The sequence below is a fragment of the Nicotiana tabacum genome, chromosome 11, assembly GCF_000715075.1.
Source record: "Nicotiana tabacum cultivar K326 chromosome 11, ASM71507v2, whole genome shotgun sequence".
Classification (NCBI taxonomy): domain Eukaryota; kingdom Viridiplantae; phylum Streptophyta; class Magnoliopsida; order Solanales; family Solanaceae; genus Nicotiana; species Nicotiana tabacum.
The window spans coordinates 107,162,906-107,183,100 of NC_134090.1; the positions used below are offsets into that span (position 1 = coordinate 107,162,906).

Consider the following 20,195-nt stretch of genomic DNA (forward strand, 5'->3'; position numbering starts at 1 on the left):
GAAAGAATATGATAGGCTCGACTAAAATCATAAATGCTCACATCTCCACTAAAATTCAAATTCATGTACAATAATATAAATTATGATATATTGAACATGAAATTATCTTATTGAGGATTTATAATTTCTTTTTTGCTTGTCGATTCATTGTTCCATTTGATAATTCTTTTGTCGTGTAGCTTTAATTTTTTTGAATAATGTCCCGGAATGTGAATCTTAGCTAAACCCTCACCATTGCAATGTTTTCCACAAAATGCTCTTACGTCTATATAATTGAATTAAGTTTTCTCCTATCTTTTCTTTTAGCAACTTAATAAAATGCTTTTGGTATATTATTATAATGCAAAAAGGAAGGATATATTTGATTTTGAAAAGAAAAATCTTGCATAATGCATATATAGAATATAATCTTCTCAATAAAGGAAGAGAAAATAGCATGTGACGAACCACGAATCTTCTTGTTCCGCAAAGGCCAATGGTGATATCGGTTATTTGTTACTTGCTAGCCAATGAATGTGATTTTTAAACTTTTATTGGTTAAAGCCATTTTCCTATTTGGGGTAGAGTGGGTGGATATATCTTGATTACTACATTTTCCTCATTTAGAATGGAAAACCTTATCAACAATTCGTGAATGGGGAATCTACATTGAACCTTATGGGTGTTTAAGCACCCATTGTTTTTAGCCAAATATTATATTTCTATATTGGAAACAAGTAATAATTTATTTATATATAATAGGAGAAGCAAAGAAATGTTATGATGATAAGTGGCATAATAGTTAATTAACACATATAAATTTTTTGGACAATTCTCACTTTGTTGGAGTTTCAAATTTATTTAAAAAATTGTAAACGTTTCAACTTTGTCCGGAAATCCAATCCGACCCCAATATCAAAAAGTCCACTCCTGGTCAAACTTTCCGAAATTACAACTTTCGCCATTTCAAGCTTAATTCCACTACGGACCTCCAAATCACAATTTGGACATGCTCCTAAGTCCAAAATCACCCAACGGAGCTAACAGAACCATCAAAACTCAAATCCGGGGTCGTTTACACATAAGTCAACATCCGGTCAACTTTTCCAACTTAAGCTTTTCATTATGAGACTAAGTATTTCAATTCACTCCAAATCTCTTTGAACCCGAACCAACCAACCCGGTAAGTCATATAACAGCTATAAAGCACATAAGGAGCAGTAAATGGGGGAATGAGGCTACAACACTCAAAACGACCGGTCGGGTCGTTACATCTTCCCCCTCTTAAATAAACGTTCGTCCTTGAACGGGTCTAGAAACATACCTGGAGTAACAAATAGGTGTGGATATCTACTCTGCATCTCCTGCTCGGTCTCCTAAGTAGCCTCCTCAATTGACTAACCTCTCCAATGCACTTTTACTGAAGCTATATTCTTTGATCTCAACTTTCGAACCTGCTGATCCAAAATAGTCACCGGCTCTACATCATAAGTCAAATCACCATCTAACTGAACCGTGCTGAAATCCAAAACATGAGATGGATCGCCGATTTACTTCCGGAGCATATAAACATGAAATACTGGATGCATACTCGACAAACTAGGTGGCAAGGTAAGCTTGTAAGCCACCTCTCCAATCCTCTGTAGTACCTCAAACGGACCAATAAATCGAGGGCTCAACTTGCCCTTCTTCCCGAATCTCATAACATTCGTCATGGGTGAAACATTCAGCAGAACCTTCTCCCCAACCATGTAAGTAACATCACGGACCTTCCTATTGACATAACTCTTTTGTCTAGACTCTGTCGTGCGAAGCCGATCCTGAATCAATTTAACCTTGTCCAATACATCCTGAACCAAGTCTGTACCCAATAGCTTAGCCTCACCCGGCTCAAACCAACCCATCGGAGATCTACACCGCCTCTCATACAAAGCCTCATACGGAGCTATCTGAATGTTCGACTGGTAATCGTTATTGTAGGCAAACTTCGCAAGCAGCAGAAACTGATACCAAGAACTCTCGAAATAGATGACACAAGCGCGTAGCATATCCTCCAATATCTGAATAGTGCGCTCGAGCTGTCTGTCCATTTGAGGGTGAAATGATGTACTCAGCTCAACCTGGCTGTCCAACTCTCACTGCACAGCTCTTCAAAACTGCGATGTAAATTGTGTGCCTCGATCTGAAATGATGGACACTGGCACACCGTGAAGGCGAACAATCTCTCGAATGTAAATCTCAGCCAACCGATCTAAAGAATAAGTAGTACCAACTGGAATGAAGTGCGCGGACTTGGTCGGCTGATCAACAATCACTCAAATAGCATCGAACTTCCTCGAAGTCCGCAGGAGCCCAACTACGAAATCCATGGTGATCCGCTCCCACTTCCACTTTGGAATCTCCATCCTCTGAAGCAATCCACCTGGTCTTTAATGCTCATACTTTACATGCTGACAGTTAAGGCACCAAACTACAAATCCCAATATATCCTTCTTTATTCTTCTCCACCAACAGTGTTGCCTCAAGTCCTAATACATCTTCGCGGCTCCTAGATGAATAGAATACCGCGAGTTGTGGGCCTCCTCAAGAATAAACTCAAGTAGCCCATCTATATTACATCCTCAACACCCTATCATTTCCAATAGTAACAGCTCTAGCATCACCGTGTTGAACCTTGTCCTTGAGGACAAGCAAATGAGGATCATCATACTGGCGCTCTTTGATGCGATCAAACCACACAGGCTAGAACCCGACTGGGCCCCGAAACATCTAATCTCACGAACTGGTTGGCCAAGGCCTGAACATCAACTACAAGAGGTCTCTCACCAACAGAATGAATGCAAGACTACCCGTACTCACTGCCTTCCTACTCAAGGCATTAACGACCATATTGGCCTTCCCCGAATGATACAAAATAGTAATATCATAGTCCTTTAGTAGCTCCAACCATCTCCGCTGCCTTAAATTTAGATCCTTCTATTTGAACAAGTGTTGGAGGCTCTGGTGATATGTAATACCTCACAAGACACACCATAGAGATAGTGCCTCCAAATCTTTAATGCATGAACAATGGTATCCAACTCCAAATCATGAACAAGGTAGTTTTTCTCATGCGGCTTCAACTGGCACGAAGCATAATCAATCACTCTACCCTCCTGCATCAAAACACACCCAATACAGATCCGAGAAGCATCACAATATACTATATAAGAGCCTGAAGCTGAAGACAAAACTAGAACTAGAGTTGTGGTCAAGGCAATCTTGAGCTTTTGAAAGCTCTCCTCACACTCATCCGACCACCTAAAAGAAGTACTCTTTTGGGTCAGTTTGTTCAAGGGCAATGCAATAGACGAGAAACCTTACATGAAGCGACGATAATAACCGGCCAAACCAAGAAAGCTCTGAATCTCCATAGTAGAGGACGGTCTGGGCCAACTCTGAACCGCCTCTATCTTCTTTGGATCCACCTGAATACCCTCACTGGACACCACGTGCCCTAAGAATGTCACCGAACTAAGCCAAAACTCACACTTGGAGAACTTGGCATAAAGTTTCTCCTCCCTCAAATGCTAGGCATGCTCCTCCTGGCTACGAGAGTACACCAGGATACCATCAATGAACATTATAACAAAGGAGTCGAGATAAGGCCGAAACACACTGTTTCATCAGATACATTAACGTTGCTAGGGCATTGGTCAGCTCAAAAGACATCACAAGGAACTCATAATGACCATAACGGGTCCTGAATGCTGTCTTTAGAATATCCAAGCCCCAAATCTTCAACTGGTGATACCTAGACCTCAAATCAATCTTGGAGAACACCCTCGCTCCCTGAAACTGGTCAAATAGATCATCAATACGCGGCAAAGGGTACTTGTTCTTGATTATGACTTTGTTCAACTACCTGTAATCAATGCACATTCTCATAGTACCATCCTTCTTTTTCACAAACAGAACTGGTGCACCCCAAGGTGACACATTATACCTAATAAACCCCTTATCAAGGAGTTCTTGAAGTTTCTCCTTCAAATCCTTCAACTCAGCCAGTGCCATAAAGTGTAGAGGAATAGAAATAGGATGAGTGTCCGGCACCAAGTCAATACAAAAGTCAATATCCCTATCAGGTAGCATGACCGGAAGGTCTACAGGAAACACATTCAAAAAATCTCGCACCACCAGAACAGAATCAATAGTTAGGGTATCAGTACCAACATCTCTCACAAAGGCCAAATAAGATAGACAACCCTTCCCAACCATCCGCTGGGCCTTCAAGTATGAAATCACTATATTGGGAACATAGTCTAAAGTACATCGCCACTCAATTCGTGGCAATACCGGCATCGCCAACGTTACAGTCTTAGCGTGACAATACAAAATAACATGAAATATAGACAACCAATCCATACTCAAGGTCACGTCAAAATCGACCATACTAAGCAGCAAGAGATAAACTCTAGTCTCCAATCCCCCAATAGTCACTATACACGACCGGTACACATGGTCCACCATAATAATATCGCCCACCGGCATAGATACATGAACAGATGAAGCTAAAGACTTATGGGGCATATCCAAATAATGAGCAAAATACGATAATACATATGGATAGGTGAAACTAGGGTCAAATAATACAGAAGCATCTCGATGACATACTGAGACAATATATGTGATCAATATGTCTAAAGCAATAGCATCTGGTCTGGCAGGGAGTGCATAGAATCGGGTCTGGTTGCCACCTGATCAGCCTCCCCCTCTAGGTCTACCCCTAGCTGACTAAGCTCCACCCCGAGTTGGTTGGGCAGGTGGTGAAGTAACGGGTGCTAAAGTCATAGGTTGCCTCCTCTACTGAGTTGAACCTCCTGAAAGGTGGGGACAATGCCTCTTGATGTGACCCAAATCTCCACACTCAAAGCAACATCTCCCTGTGAATGGCGGTGGGGACTAAAGGGAGACCCGAGCACAGGATAACTGCTAGAAGAACCCGACATAGATGAACCTGAGCTGATGGTGCATGAGATGAACTTTGAGTTAGGAGGGCGCTAAGAGATGAGTGACCCTGCTGAGAACTGTGTGAACCATGGCCAGATGATGCACCACGGTAAACTGGATGAGCCATCTAAGCATGTTAAGTCGACCCCTGCCGTGGTCGAACTGACCTCCAGAGGGAACACCACTAAAACTACTTGATCCACGAGGCCTCTTGGCCTCCTTCTCAACCCGCTCCTGGCTGCGGACCATCTCTATCTGCCGAGTAATGTCTACCACCTCATCAAAAGTAGCACCAAATACCCCCTCCTTAGTTATAAGCAACCGCAGCTGATATGTGAGGCCATAAATGAACCTCCTGATACTCTCCTATCAGTGGGAACCATCCAAACTACATGACGTGCCTACTCAAAAATCCTCATCTCATATTGTATCACAGACATGTCATCCTGACATAACTGCTCAAACTATCTATGCAACTCTTTTCTCCGAGACTACGGCACAAACTTCTCCAATAAGAGAACGGAGAACTCCTGCTAGGTAAGTGGTGCTGCACCGATCGGCCTGCTCCTCTCATAAGCCTCCCACAATTTGAAGGCAGCCCTAGAAAACTAAAAAGTAGTGAACGAGACCCCAGTGGTCTCTAAAATACCTGCTCTCTAGTCTCCGCTGCTTATCATTAGTCATAACAGGAACCACATAGGCCTGAGCAGCTGCAACTGGCTGGGCTGGTAGTGCCCATGCTGTCTAGAGTCCCTGCATCACCTGCTCTAGTGTACGGGCAGCGGGAGTTTGAGTACTTCCCTCCTGAAGGCCTAAAATCACAACGAGCACAGCTGGTGCCTAAGTTGGCCCCACCGGCTCAACTGTATCTGGTACTTGCTCCTGAGCTGGAGTGACTGGTGGGTCTGCAGATGTATGAGTTGCACCTCTTCCCCTACCGTGACCTCGACCTCTCACGGCCCTAGCTGGTGGTACTGGTGGCTATCCATCCTGCCCAATAGTATGTATCCTCACTATCTATGAGAGAATAGAATAACAGAAGTTTAGTTACCAGAATCATCAAATTTGCATGACAAGAATTCAAGAATGTGAAGTTTCCTAAGGGTTCGGCAGCCTCTCAAAGATAAGTATAGATGTCTTTGTATCGATTCGCAAGACTCTACTAAACCTGCTCATGACTCGTGAGACCTATGTTAACCTAGGCTTTGATACCAACTTGTCATGACCCAAAACCAACCGTCGTGATGGCGCCTATCATAGAACTAGGCAAGCCAACTACTCAATAGATTCAACCAAATAAAATCCTTAAAAATTATACGGAAGCAGCTAATATTGAAACAAAACCTTTTGAAAGCAGAAATAAGTTCGCAACTCAATGCAATTCTCTCACAAAATAGAAGTGTCACCGAGTATATGAGCATCTACACCGGGATACAGTCTACTACAATGACTAAGAAATAAGAACTGAAATACAAATAAATATAATGAAGAAGAGTTAAGGCATGCGAACGCTATGCAACTACCTCGATAGTCTCCCAAGATCCTGACTCCTCACTTAGCAGCCATCGTGACCGGAAGCACCTGGATCTGCACACGAGGTGCAGGGTATAGCGTGAGTACCACCAACTCAATAAGTAACAAATCCAACAAATAAGTCCATTCAAACGGGCTCTCAACCGGCATAGTTCAATATAGAAATAATAGTGTAGAAACGTAGGCATGCTTTCAAGTTCAATAGATAACTCAAAACAGTAAAATAGATCAAATCTGAATGATATGAAGAATATAATTCCTCTACTTCTACATGTCAATGCACATATTGTATGTGATGATCCATGCTGATAGCCTTATGTGCTCACACTCTCAAATGCTCAATCACTCAGTACTGTATATGGCCCATATAGTCCAGGGAAGATCCATCCTGGAATATATACATCACTAACCATCAGTCACCCAGTACTAAGTAGGGCTAATCCAGCTCGTAGAGAAGATCCATCTCCAGGTATATAATGCATCAGACAAGATCCATGTCCAGGGAAGATCCATCCCTCAATATAATCAACCACACTCACTAGAGGTGTGTGTAGACTCTAGAGGGGTCCTTCAGCCCAAGCGCTATATAAATCAGTATAACCGCTGTGGAGTGCAGCTCGATCCCATAAATACCACTCATAATTAGGCTCTCAGTCACTCAGTCATCAATCTCTCCAATCTCATTCATGGGCTCACAATGTCATGAAACTATCCCGAACATGATGATATGATGTATCAATAAATAACAACATAGAATGAGATATGTTATGAAATGAATGAATGTGACTGAGTACAAAATATCAATGAAATCTGTAAATCAACAACAAGAAACGACCACTATGGGTCCTAACAGTATCGACATATATCCTAAACATGATCTCTAGCATGATTGACAGCTCAATTACTATTTCACATGATGAAAACACGGATATCAACAAGTTAGAACCACTTTACAGTGCCATGGAATCGACTAGATCACAATTCTCACGGTGCACGCCTGCACGCCCGTCACTTGGCATGTGCATCACCTCAATACCAATTACATAACACATAATTTGGGGTTTCGAACCCTCAGAACCATGTTTAGAAGTGTTACTTACCTCAATCCGAGCAAAACTCTACTCCAACACGCTTTTACCTCTTAAATCAGCTTCCAGTCATCTAGAATCTAGCCACAAGCAGTACAATAAAATCAATACGGGCTAAAGGAATCAATTCTACAAGAAATTACGAAGTTATAACTCAAATATTCGAAATTAGCTCAAAGCCGACCCCCAGGCCCAAGTCTCGAAATCTGACAAAAGTCACAAAATCTGAAATCCCATTCAACCATGAGTCTAACCATACCAAATTTATCAATATCCAACATCAAATCTGTCGCGCCCCCTTTTTTCCCTTCCGCGGAAATAGGGTTCATGACATTTTTAGGACAACTCGTTCCTTTTGGGAACGGGGTTTGCGTTTTTGAAGAGTCGCCACCTAACAATTTTAAGGTGCGTTAGGGCACCTACAGGGTTTATCTACAACTACATTTGATAACCAGAGATAGGGTAAGGGCTTGAAATTATCCTAAGGGGAGGTGTTAGGCACCCCTCAGGATCCACTAGTGTGGTTCTCGGCCAGACAATTTATGTGAATTTGTGCAATTAGCAAGTAAGGCTCAAATAATAGGGGGTTTAAGTACACAAACGACTAATGAAAGCAAGATTTTGAAAAGAGTTACAATCTAAGCATGCTTATGAATGTAAAGGGGTGTCCTAGGTTTATTTGTAATATGGATCACATCAATACAATACCCGGTATGACACTCCTCAAAAGAGGGGATAACGTGGTATTAGCGCACCGCTCATCATATCCATATCTACCCTTTCCCGCCCCGCAAAGGTAATTAACTGAAGATTGGTCTCGACTCTTATTGCATGTTGTTACCCGTCCTTTCCTATCAGTCCCGGTGGAATTTAGGACTTCTATCCTATAAGGAGGTTCTAGACAGACCCTCAGGTTTAAAGGCAAAATACTAAGGCGACATACAAAACAAGTAGGACTGCATTTAAAGGGGGAAGACATAAAACAAGCAGAAGGCTCAGTTATACCTCCACAAATAATGCACATAGACAGCATGACTTATACACAGTTAAGTTCTGAATTTAAAATTCTAAAGCAGGATGTTTAAGTGGTAACATCAGAACCAGATTTATTACATGACTCAGAAAAGAAGCTCGAATCAGGTTTGCCTGCTGATTTTAACAATTGATAATTAAATAAAGGCAATTTCAATTTTACTTAAGTTATTACCTAAGGATTGCCTAGGTGCAAAGCGAGATGCAGCAGTTGTTCCAAGTCATTAAGGTAGTTTGAAGATTATTTTTATTACCTAAAACATGTTGTTCTAGTTGCAGAGGTTGTTGCCAATTTTATTCAGAAAACATCACAATGTGAAAATCATTACTTACTACCTTTTCATGAATTAGTAATTAGCTAGGCGTTTTAAGCAGAATGCAAACAAGATCCTAGAACATGGTATCTAATATGCACAATTCCTAAGAGCAGGATTTCTAAATGTGTATGGCAGGAATGCAGAATTTCCTAAGAGTAGGATTTCTAAGTGCATATGGTAAGAATGCAGAATTTCCTAAGAACAGGATTCCTAAGTGCATATGGCAGGAATGTAGTAAAGTGCTAATTATTAACAAATTTTAAAACATGATGTTGTAAAGGTGCACATGCTGAAACAATAAACATAAGACCTAAGAGCAAGATTTCTAATGCATGCATGAACCCTAAGCATGGTTTCTATTGCGCAATTAGGAACATAAACCTAATAACATGTTTTCTATCCTTAACAACTATAGCATGCATATTTACCCATCCCTTTTCACTAGCCACCCCAATACCGGTTTACAAATTATTATAGACCATGTGATAGAATTACATAAGAAATGAAGAATAAGAAGTTACAACTATAAGAAGCCTGATTTTGACTTCCTCTCTGAGTTATGTAATAAACCACCTCAAATGCCAATATTGTTCCAAAGCCTTTCTCATATCTAGGTGTGTCAGAGTTCCCTAAGAACCTCAAGGGATCCCAGGCAGTACTCACACCCAAATTGCATAACCAAGAGTAAGTGCAGTGTGGAAGGGCCAGCTCTTGTGTGTCCAGGTTCAGAGGGAGCTCAAGGGTCCCAAAGCAAGGCTCACACAAGAGGGGCAGAACCTAATGATCTAAGAGTGCATGTGAGAGTGCTTGACACAGATTTAAGAGAGTTGAGTTGTAAAACAGTTTTGAAAATGATTGGTTTGAAATAAATTTGCAACAACAACAAAAGAGTTGCTTAGAAAAAATAGTTTTGAAAGGGACAGGGGATATGAGCAACAATCAACATATGCAGAATAAGTTCAAAGAGTAGTACAACTTTAGCAGTTACAAGCAGGGGAGTAGGGGTTGGGGACATAGAGGACCCAAATCAGAAACACATAATTAATCATGGATCAAGTACATTAGGAGACATGCTGGTTGAGGGACATAAACAAGAACAAGTAAATATGCTGATTACATTTGAACAAAAGGAGGGCAGAATTTTAAGCATGTAAAGTAAAGTAGTGAACAAGAAATACAATTTAACAGCATGAGCCATTAAGTTAGTGCAAGAGACAGGGGTTGACAAACAAGAGAACACATAGAGTTAAGTTTCAGTATTTAAACTAGGGACATACCAGTTGAAGAAGCAAAGTGCAGAAAAAGTAAAGCAATCAGAGTTCCACAGTCTAGCCCTGGCTTTCAGCCGGCTAGACAAAGCAGTAGCACAAGTAGTAGTAGAGAAAGAGAGAGTTTGAGTGTGTAAGTGTATGTTCTAAACTAAATTGTTTGTGTCTTTAAAGAAGAGAGGGTATGGTATTTATAGCTTTGAAAAGAAGTGGAAAATAAGGTAACAAGTAAAGGTTTAACACAAACATGGAAATAATCATCATCAGAATCAATTAATACAAGTACTTCCCATTAATCAAGGAGTTACAGCTCAAACGGATACTACAGGGATAATTAAGGAAAGAGAATCAGTTTGATAAAGATTGATTTTTTTACCATATAAGGGATAGTAAAAGTATAGAGTATATAATTGAGTCTAGGTATAGAATATACTTAATTTTGGGGAAAGGATGCAGCAGGGGTGAAACAGCACAACAAATAAAGGGAGGGAATCAATCAACTTAAACAAACGAGTAAAATTAGGGGTTTATAAGAAAACCTTGCAATCAAACCATAACTTAAGGAAATCAAGATCAATCAAGAAGGAGTCATAATTCTGCACTTCGACTTATAAATAGAAAAAAATGAACAGGCATATCAGACATGCAGGGTCAAACATATTGACAAAAAGAAGCAAACTAGATGAACACAAACATTCAGAAGTGATATGAATACTCTAAGGACTACTCGAAGCATGGTAATCAACAAAGTCAAGTAGTCATGGCTCACACATAGAATCAAAATGAAGAAACCAGTCTAACACATAGCACATGTAGAGGAGATCAGACCAATATACCGAAATAAGTAAAGGAAGTCTTCAAAAGCTCACAGTAACAAGTGAGGAAAATTTTAAGAAATTAGGGTTTTAACAAAGTTGAGTTAAAAACGGTAAGAACTCAGAATCAGTTAAGACAAACAAAGGAAAAGATCTAACCATAAAGAACCCAATCAAACAGGTATACATACAAAATAAACAAGGACAATTCCAAGACCCCGGATAAAACTAAAGATACTTAGGGTTTTCAACACGATGAATCGGGTAGAAGAAAAAACATAAACAAACCGTTTAAACATAGTAAAATCATAAGATAATACTGAAAAATAAGAGGAGAAGTCTTTTAAAAGAGTTTAAGAAACCCTAATCTTGAAGACGGAGAGCCGCTTTGAAAAATCGGAGAGATCTTTGAGGAAAACACCAAAAGGTTCATAACATACACAGATCTAAAACAGATCTGAAAGAAAATCGAAAAATCTTTAAAGTTAGGGTTTCAGAGAACCTAGAAAAAGTGAGAAAACTTCGAAGAGTTACCGATCTAGCCGAAAAAGCCATGGATCTGACTCGAACAGCCATGGATGGCCGGAAGAAGACCATGGATAGAAGTTGAGCAAGGCCTAGACTATATCTCTTCGAGATCTTTCCACAAAATCACAAAAGCGGGCCACCAGAAGACGTAGGAGACGAGTACGCGTCTCAAACAGCCATGAGAGTCCATGGATTGAGTGAGGATCGAAGGGGGTTAGGGCTAGTTTGGGTGGCAGCGACTAGGGTTTGAGTGAGGTTGCAGAGAGAATTGGAGATGAAAGGGGATTCAAGGGCGGCGGGTTGGTGGGAAATGAATTAGGTTAGGGGGTCGTTTGGGTTTAATTTGGTAAGGGGCAACGTTGACCGTTGATTTGGGAGATCAACGGTCGAGATTAGAGAGGGTAGGTGGGGATCCGGTTTGGGCTTGGGTTAAAAAGGGTGTGGGTCGGGTTAAAATTAAAATTGGGTTGGGATTTGGGGTCCAATTTGGGCTAGATTTGAAAGCCAAATTTGGCTACAAGTTAAATAGCCATTTTCCCCCTTTTTATTTATAAAAAATAGTAAAAAGTTTTTGAAAATAAATTGAAAGTACTAAAGTGATTTATAATATATAATTAACAATTTAAAAGTACAGGACCCAATTTTATGAATATAAAACCTAATTAAACCTTAAAATGGCTAATATTGCAAATATGTGCAATTTAGCTTTAAAATACTAAATGAAATTGTAAAAATATGTAAAAATTACTTTAGCCATATATTGGCATAAATATAAAAATCAAATAGGTGAATTATCAAAAATAATAATTTTGGAAATAATTATTGGGATTTTATGGATGAAAAGGGGGAAATAAATCAATTAAAATCCCTTTAAAATTATGGAAAAATAATAAAACCCTTGGAAATGCTTATATATGCATACATATGCTATTTTGAAGGTATTTTGCATATTGAAAATATATAAAGAAAAATTGGGTATCAACAGCTGCCCCTCTTTATCCGGGAAGAATGAAAGAGTTTTTGGGTAAAGAAATGATGGCTAATTTTGATCAAACGAAACGGTTTAAAGAAGTTAGGTTGCACCTTGGATTTTGAGCTGCCTACATATCCCCGGTCTTGTAGGAATCGGGCCGTATGTAGTTCAGGATCCATCGGCGGAGTATACCGATGAAGACCTTTCAAAAATGGACGCAGTATCTAGGGCTGGGTGAGTGAACGGTTTATGGGAATGGTTAGGTTTGATATGGCTACGGGAACTGGAGCGGGATCACTCCTGCTGAGGGTAGTCATTACTTGCCGGTTTACCTGCAATTAGAAATAATATAAGCGCATATTATGCATAAATTTAAACATGATGCAAATTCTCATTGGACCATGAATGTTGCCTTTGGACGGTCAGGATGACGTCCTAGGACATGAAGCATATGATAAGGGATTAGCAGGCCATGAAATGATGTTCTCGGGCTATGCGAATGGTGCCTCCGAACCATGACGCCTTTGAATAATGATATGTAAAAGATTAAAAGAGATCCTCAGGCCATGACATGGTGTCCTTGGGCTATGAAGATGGTGCCTCCGAACGATGACGCCTTTGGATGAGTTGGCAAAATTTCAGCCCATGAAAGATGCAGTAGTATGATACAGACAAGATAAAGCTTAGTCTTGTGAATTGAAGGGCAAAGCTTAGCCCGTAAGAAAAGTGAAATAAACAGTGCTTGAGATGGCGCTTAGTTTCGAAGAAAATTGGAGGCAGAGCTTAGCCTTAGAAGGCAGAATGATAGCCTTATGCAAGGATGCGAATGCAGATGGAGGTAGGGCTTAACCTCGGAAGGCAGAATAGTAGCCTTATGCAAGAATGCAGATGGAGACAACTTTTAGTCTCGGAAGGCAGAATGGTAGCCTTATGCAACGCAGACACAGATGGAGACAACATTTAGTCTCGGAAGGCAGGATAGTAGCCCTATGCAAGAATGCAGATGGAGACAACGTTTAGTCTCGGAAGGTAGAATGGTAGCCTTATATAATGCAAGAATGCAGATGGAGACATCATTTAGTCTCGGAAGGCAGAATGGTAGCTTTATGCAAATTGGAAGGCAGAGTAGTAGCCTTATGCAAGAATGCAGATGGAACCAACATTTAGTCTGGGAAGGCAGAATGGTAGCCTTATGCAATGCAGATGTAGATGGAGACATCGTTTAGTCTCGGAAGGCAGAATGGTAGTCTTAAGCAATGCAGATGCAGATGGAGACAACATTTAGTCTCGAAAGGCAGAATGGTAACCTTATGCAAGAAATAAAATAACAAATGACAGTAGAGTTCTCTTAGCTGATGGCAGATTGCGGCGTCGTGATTATTGGGAGCATTGTGACATACAGGACATTACTGGCATGTGCTGATAGCAAGTGTTGGCAAGTGCAACAGTTCAGAGAGTCATATTCTTGGACAATGTTTGTTCCATGGGCGTATAGTATGTTTAATGATTTTGCAACCCCAGTGCCTGCATCCAAAGAAAAATCGTGAGTTTTGTAAAGGGGAAGGTTAGTTCATATCCCCGCTGGCTTTACTTAACTCGTTCGACTTTAATTTGGTGATACCGTCTATATCATTGGGGTAGCATTGCTAAACAAAGCAATTTCAATAATAAACATGCATTATTTTGTAAAAGTATGACACAAATGTATAATTAAAAAATAACTTTTAAATAAACCGACAAATGTGACGTGGTTCAGGACGTTGCAACCTCTCTAGCTACGGAATTTTGAGGGTCCTCCTCAAAATTCTGCCCCAGTTTGATGGGTTGACGTTTCTGACTGTTCCTCGTACGGCGATCGACTTAAATTACTTCACAATTTTGAGGGTCCTCCTTAAAATTCTGCCCAGTTTCCAATTCCGGGAGGGGGGGAATGAAATTTTTATTGAATTGTGACCGAACCCATAGGGCTGCCTACGTATCCCCTCTTAAACGGGAATCAGGTCAGGCGTAGTTCAAGTTACATCATATAAGGAAAGCATAAAGATTACACATAGTAACGTTTGACTACATCTGAATTAATCGGCTTTGGCCAGACTTCTCCGTCCATTTCTGCAAGTATGAGGGCTCCTCCTTTTAGAACCCGGTGAACCATGTATGGACACTTCTAGTTGGGAGAGAATTTCCCTTTGGCTTCATCTTGATGCGGAAAATTTTTCTTTAAACTGCCCTGGTGTAAACTGTCTGGGCTTGACTCTTTTGTTGAAGGCTCTGGACATTCTGTTCTGGTAGAGTTGACCATGATAGACTGCATTCATTCTCTTTCCGTCTATAAGGGATAGTTGCTCATAACGGCTTTTTACCCACTCTGCGTCGTCGAGCTCAGCTTTTTGTATGATCCTTAGGGAAGGAATTTCTACCTCAACGAGAATGACAGCCTCTGTACCATAGACCAGCATATAGGGGTTGCCTATGTTGATGTGCGGACTGTGGTGTGATACCCCAATAGAGCAAATGATAACTTTCTGTGCCACTATTTATGCTTCTCTATCATTTTCCTTAATATCTTCTTGATATTCTTGTTGGCGGCTTCTACAGCTCCATTCATCTAAGGCCTGTAAGTTGTAGAATTCCTGTGTTTGATCTTGAAAGTTTCACACATAGCTTTCATCAAGTTTCTCTTGAGATTGGAGCCATTATCAATAATGATTGACTCTGGAACCCCGAATCGACAAACAATGCGGTCACGGACAAAGTCTACCACGACTTTCTTAGTTATTGCTCTGTAAGATGCTGCTTCGACCCATTTGGTGAAATAGTCTATGGCTACCAGGATAAACCTGTGTCTGTTGGAGGCAGCAGGCTCGATTGGTCCAATAACGTCCATTCCCCAAGCGGCGAACGGCCATGGTGAGCTTGTTGTGTTGAGCTCGCTCGGAGGTACCTTTATCATGTTTGCATGTATCTGACAGCAGTGGAATTTCCTGACATACTGGATGTAGTCCGTTTCCATAGTTATCCAAAAGTAACCAGCCCAGAGTATCTTCTTCATCCATCCAGATCTGATGATAACCAGCGAAGCAATCTACAAATGACTGTAGTTCATGCTTGGCGCAATTGTCAATCAGGATGTGTATATTGGGCAAAGGGAAGTCATCTTTCGGACTGGCCTAGTTGAGATCCTGGTATTCGACACAGACTCTGACCTTCCCATCTTTCTTTGACACTGGCACAATGTTGGCTAACCATGTCGGGTATTCCACTACCCTGAGAACCTTAGCTTTGATCTGCTTGTTGACTTCTTCCTTGATTTTCAAACTCATATTAGGTTTGAACTTTATGAGCTTTTGCTTTACCGGTGGACAAATTGGATCGGTTGGCAGTTTGTGAGCCACAATAGACGTACTCAGACCAGTCATGTCATCATACGACCAGGCGAATATGTCCTCATACTCCTTTAGAAATTTTGTGTATTCTTTCTTTTCTAATGGCGATAGGTGAATGCTGATATGTGTTTCCTTGACGTTTTCTACATCTCCCAGGTTGACAATTTCGGTCTCGTCCAGGTTGGACTTAGGTTTGTTCTCAAAGTTCTCAACGTCTTTGAATATCTCGTCAAGTATGTCATCTTCCTCCGCATCAATATCCGTTTGTTGCGTTGTCTCATTGCATGCCACAGTCATTGGTTCATTAAGATAAGTAATAGTAATGCTGTATTAGTTAAGTAAAAAGAGAAAATGATAGCAACAAATATTAATTCATAAGAAAAATTGAAAATGCTTTTGATAAATGGAATAACTGTTTTGAGCATTAAAGATCTTATTTCGGGAATTAAAAATGCGCAAAGAAAATCATTTAGTAAATAAAATAGTGAGTAATGCTTGTTTTAGCCTTGCTACCCCGAAGCTCGTCGGGCTTTGGTTGTCCTGATGGTCCAATTATTTAGATGTGCACCTCTGTTCATAGCCTGTATGGAAGGGCCTTCCTCCCCTTCCTCCTCGAGAATAACACAACAGTCCATATCACTGTCCTCTAAAAATAAGTTCTTCATTGCCATAAGTTCTTCTTCTTCATCCGACCCATAAATGATGTCAGCCTATTGGAAAGTCTGCTCCAGATGCGGTATTGGCTGCTCTAGTGGGTAGTATGGACCGCGCCATGGTGGTGACCGGTTATTAAATTCTTCCCAGGTGTAATCATATCCCAGACCAAAGGTGGTGCCATGTTTCTTGAGTTTTATGGGCTTAGAGATTCCTTGGAGGTTCTTGCCGAGCCCTTTGGCAGGTTCATACCCACTCCAACTTAGTATACTCTTGATTTTGCTATCCCACTATTTGTCTTTGTTGATAGCATTGACCCTTTCAATGTGGTTGTAAGTTTCTCCACCCAGCTTCCTTCTTCCCTCGATCGCTAGAATGGTCTGGCAACTGTATATAGGGTTGCTACCATCGCCGTGAATGATCACTTCCTGGTGATTCCATTCGAACTTTACTTCCTGATGCAACATTGATTCTACGGCCCCAGTAGCATGAATCCATGGTCGTCCCAACAACATGTTATAAGACGCTGGTACATCTATTACCTGGAAATCGACCTCGAACCAGGTCGGTCCCATCTGCAAGCATAGACTAATCTCACCAATGGTGGACCTCTGAGAACCGTCGAAGGCTTTCACATTGATCGCTCCCTCTTTTATCTCATGCAGCCCTTTACCCAACTTCTTGAGTGTTACCAGCGGACAAATGTTAAGACTGGAACCTCCATCGATCAGAATTCTGGTGATGAAATAATCTTCGCATTGCACGGTGATGTGCATTGTTACACCTCCTTTTTCACACCCCCAGAAGGGTATAAGGGTGTTTTTCCAAGTTAAGTGACAATCAAAACAGGATTATTTATTTATAATTCAGAGTCGCCACTTGGGATAATTTATGGTGTCACAAGTCACTGGTTTAAATCCCGAATCGAGGAAAGATTGACTCTGTTTTACAGTCCGCGAACACAGAAATCCGGGTAAGGAATTCTGTTAACCCGGGAGAAGGTGTTAGACATTCCCGAGTTCCGTGGTATTAGCATGGTCGCTCAACTGTTATTATTGGCCTAGTTATTTGGTTTTAAAACATCTTTGAAACCTATGGTTATTTTATTCTTTTTAGACCGCTTTTAATAAACTAGTGTTACATATTGCAGGAACCGTACCCATGATCTACAACATGTTTATTTTTATTAACAAGATTAAATTATGGCCGGGTCACATAAATGTACCCCCAGTTTTTTTAGAAATTAAATGTCACGACCAAGTCACGGGAACCATACCCATAGCTATGATAATTTATTTAATTAGCGTGCCTAAAGCAAACTACGAGATCTCAAGGCATTTTCTACACTAGTTAAGATATCGATGTGAGGGCCATAGACTAGGTGATTGGATGGCACACCTCAATTTTATTAAAGGAAAAGCATTCAACTATGTGAACTACGGATATTCATTTTTACAACTAATTAATTTAGGTATCACAACCACACCACGGAAACTGATACCCGTAGTTGCAATGATTTAATTACATGCCTAAAGCAAAATACGAATGTTTATTAATTGTTATTCTGAACCAATTTGCGATTACAGAAGGCATTGAAGTATGGACCTAACGATGTGGCTTATACATGTCTGTGTTATTTCACAGTGTATTCTGCAAAAAATAACCACAAGTAGTGCATGTTGACGTTACTTGAGCAGTAAATTCTCTTTTCCTAGCTAGGATGGAATTCTGGGAGCTTGGAAGAAACTTGGAAATTCACATAAAATGTTAAGGGAAGCAATAATAGCTACAAACATGTAGCAACAGAAAATCATACCCGACTTTTGAAACTATTTGAAATAGTAAGTCACTAATTTGTCCAAACTTCCTTTATGGCTTTTGTTTTCTTGTTTATGTTGTTTTCTCTGCCTCAATTGCAAAAAAGTGTGCAAATTTCTCCAAAACAAATAGGCACAAAGTATTACAATAAAATTCATACTCAACAAAGCTAATAGGAAATATACAATTTAACGAAATGCGACTGAATCATGGCCATAAACATCACTGATACTAACAAAAAGGGTACGGACCTTTGAACAAATTGAAACTCAACCTCAAATCGGAAACAAAGAGCAAACAATATCAAATCAAACCTCGACGGCGCCGGAAAACTCTAGGAATTTTATTCTCAACGCTTTTGCTGGATTTTCGCCCACTTCGAATTAGCAGCAGATGCGAGCAAACGAAATGGTGACAGTGGGTGTGTGTGTGTGTTTGCTGGGTTTGCTACTAGCGATGTCGCTGGTCGGAGGGGTCGGATTCTGGCGAAGGTTGGTGGCTGGTTTAGTGGGTCAAGAGTGACGACTCATATGGAGATTAATGGAGGTGAGGGAGTGGCGATTGGTATTGTTGGTCAACCAAATCTGATGGATGTAACGGCCGGGGTTCTTGGTTAGCGAGGTGAAGAAGAAGAACGGAGGGGGAGAGGGATCCCTTGGTGTTATACGACTGATGTGCCTTTGTCTCTAGGGGTCTAAGGTGCTGAAGAACATGACCTTTTAGGGTGAAACGGCTGAAGACTCAACCTTAGGTTCTAGTGTTATTTTATGTCTAGGTCTAGGTTATTATTTGGGTTTAAGGGTATTGGGCTCAAGGAATGGACTAGAAACTTGGTCCTTTATGACTAGCTTTGCTAAAAATTAGCTTAATTAACTAAAAGCTATCCATATAGAAATATTACCAAAAATATTAATTAGCCCTACTTAAGTAAAAATAATTATTAAAATAAGACTGACCGTTAAAACGAAACTATTTTTTGGTATTTTTCAAGATTAAAAATGACTACAAAACCTTAATGAAACTATTTTTTTTTGCAATTTTCGTTTTTTTTGTGAGAAAATAAAGTAAAAGGGTTAAAACTAATTTAAATAGCGATGTTAGGCCTAAACTAAACATTTACATGCAAAAATATGAAAAATCTTGGGGAGGGTCAAAAATCACATGTCTACAGCTGCCCCTCTTTGACTGGGAATACGAAGTATTTTTAGACAAAGAACGACTAGACAGGTTTTTGACTCGACCCTTATTTAAGGAGACCAAAAACTAAGAGGAAGGAGAATGTGACTGAGCCCTGGTATCTGAGCTGCCTATATATCCTTGGCTATAAAGGAATCAGGCCACGTGTAGTTCAGAAGTGAGTGAGATGATGGAGTATACCGAGGTGGAGAGCCGATCGAGGTGCCATTCCGTCGAGGTTGCAGTCTGCGGTCCTATTATTACATCAAAATCAAAAATGAAAAAGACTAATTAAGCCTGCCAACTATGAGTTACAAGATTCCTATCTATAAGTCTTCTGAAGCTTGATCTTGAGTCTTGAATGGTTTTTCATGTAGATTTTAGATTTGAACCTTGAAGTTTGCTAGTTGCAGGTACTAGTTCAATCTTCTTCAGATCAAGACCGGACATGCAATGCTTGTGACCTCAGCCATGTTTTGAGCAACTCACATCCTTCATCAACTTCTGCATTTGGATTCACTTCTTGCTTTTCCTTTTTATTCTGGATCGTGACTAACTTCCATTGATCATCTCGGACTGTTGACTCGCATTCTTGTCGCGAGCTTCTTTTGTTGCTGACTTGAATTGCGTTCTGAAGTGAAT

General features: G+C 40.4%; 1 long non-coding RNA gene across 2 annotated transcripts; it reads right to left on the minus strand.

The window, feature by feature from the left end:
- Positions 1–6,296: 6,296 nt before the first annotated feature.
- Positions 6,297–19,123, minus strand: LOC107804059 (uncharacterized). 2 transcript variants are annotated; one of them, XR_001652161.2, is made up of 4 exons: positions 18,692–19,123; positions 11,556–14,046; positions 7,602–7,669; positions 6,297–6,555 (listed from the first exon to the last, which is right to left on the minus strand). It is a non-coding gene; the product is annotated as an uncharacterized LOC107804059 (long non-coding RNA). The 2 variants fall into 2 exon arrangements; XR_012696673.1 differs by having other exon boundaries at positions 7,602–14,046.
- Between the last annotated feature and the right edge of the window lie 1,072 nt (positions 19,124–20,195).